Below are 1,592 nucleotides of genomic sequence, written 5' to 3'. Positions count from 1 at the left end.
GGGGGGACCGCAGCTCTCAGCCCGCACCGGGGCACGGGGACGGAGCCCGGCACCGGGCTGCACCCCCCCCAACAGACCCCAGTGCCACCATGTCCCCAGTGGCTGCACCCACCCCACCTCACAGTGCCCAGTGTCACCATGTCCCCAATGGCTGCACCCCCCTACAGTCCCCAGTGCCACCCTGTCCCCAGTGGCTTCACCCCCGCCCCAGAGTCCCCAGTGCCACCCTGTCCCCAGTGGCTGCACCCCTCACAGCCCCCAGTGCCACCATGTCCCCAATGTTTTCATTCCCCCCACAGCCCCCAGTGCCACCATGTCCCCAGTGCCTGCACCCCACTACAGCTCCCAGTGCCACCATGTCCCCAGTGGCTGCACCCCCACCCCAGAGTTCCCCAGTGCCACCATGTCCCCAATGGCTGCACCCCCTCACAGCCCCCAGTGCCACCATGTCCCCAGTGCCTGCACCCACCCCACCCTGCAGCCCCCAGTGCCACCATGTCCCCAATGGCTTCACCCCCGCCCCAGAGTCCTCAGTGCCACCATGTCCCCAGTGCCTGCACCCCCCAACAGCCCCCAGTGCCACCATGTCCCCAGTGGATGCACCCCACTACAGCCCCCAGTGCCACCGTGTCCCCAATGGCTTCACCCCCACCCCACAGTCCCCAGTGCCACCATGTCCCCAGTGGCTGCACCCCCAACAGCCCCCAGTGCCACCATGTCCCCAGTGCCTGTACCCACCCCGCCCCACAGCCCCCAGTGCCACCATGTCCCCAATGGCTGCACCCCTGCCCCACAGACCCCAGTGCCACCATGTCCCCAATGGCTTCACCCACCCCACAGCCCCCAGTGCCACCCTGTCCCCAATGGGTTCACCCCTGCCCCACAGCGCCCAGTGCCACCCTGTCCCCAGTGGCTTCACCCCTGCCCCAGAGTCCCCAGTGCCACCATGTCCCCAGTGGCTGCACCCCCCCACAGCCCCCAGTGCCACCCTGTCCCCAATGGCTTCACCCCTGCCCCAGAGTCCTCAGTGCCACCATGTCCCCAATGGCTGCACCCCTGCCCCACAGCCCCCAGTGCCACCACATCCCCAGTGGGTGCACCCACCCCACCCCACAGTGCCTGATGCCACTGTGCCCCCAATGGCTGCACCCCCCCAACAGCCCCCAGTGCCAACCTGTCCCCAATGGCTTCACCCCTTCCCCAGAGTCCCCAGTGCCACCGTGCCCCCAATGGCTTCACCCCTGCCCCACAGCCCCCAGTGCCACCATGTCCCTAGTGGCTTCACCCCTGCCCCACATCCCCCAGTGCCACCGTGTCCCCATTGCCTGCACCCAGGGCAGTGTGTCCCCGTCCTACCGGGCGGTACTCGGTGTCGGTGAAGTCCTTGAGCACGGCACGCAGGAAATCCACCCACTCCTTGTCACCCACCGAGTTCTCCTGGGTGCCGAAGACGTAGATGTCGTGCGGGATGCCGGCCGTCACCTCGTCCAGCGCCTTGCCCAGCCCCTTGGAGGTGAACCACGACGTGATGCTCTTGGGCGGGGGCACGCTGCCTGCGGGGAAGGGTTGGGAGGGGGGCACGCTCAGAAAGG

Source organism: Numida meleagris, chromosome 1 (genome assembly GCF_002078875.1).
Source record: "Numida meleagris isolate 19003 breed g44 Domestic line chromosome 1, NumMel1.0, whole genome shotgun sequence".
In the NCBI taxonomy this organism is placed as follows: domain Eukaryota; kingdom Metazoa; phylum Chordata; class Aves; order Galliformes; family Numididae; genus Numida; species Numida meleagris.
Note: the sequence above shows the minus strand (reverse complement) of the source record.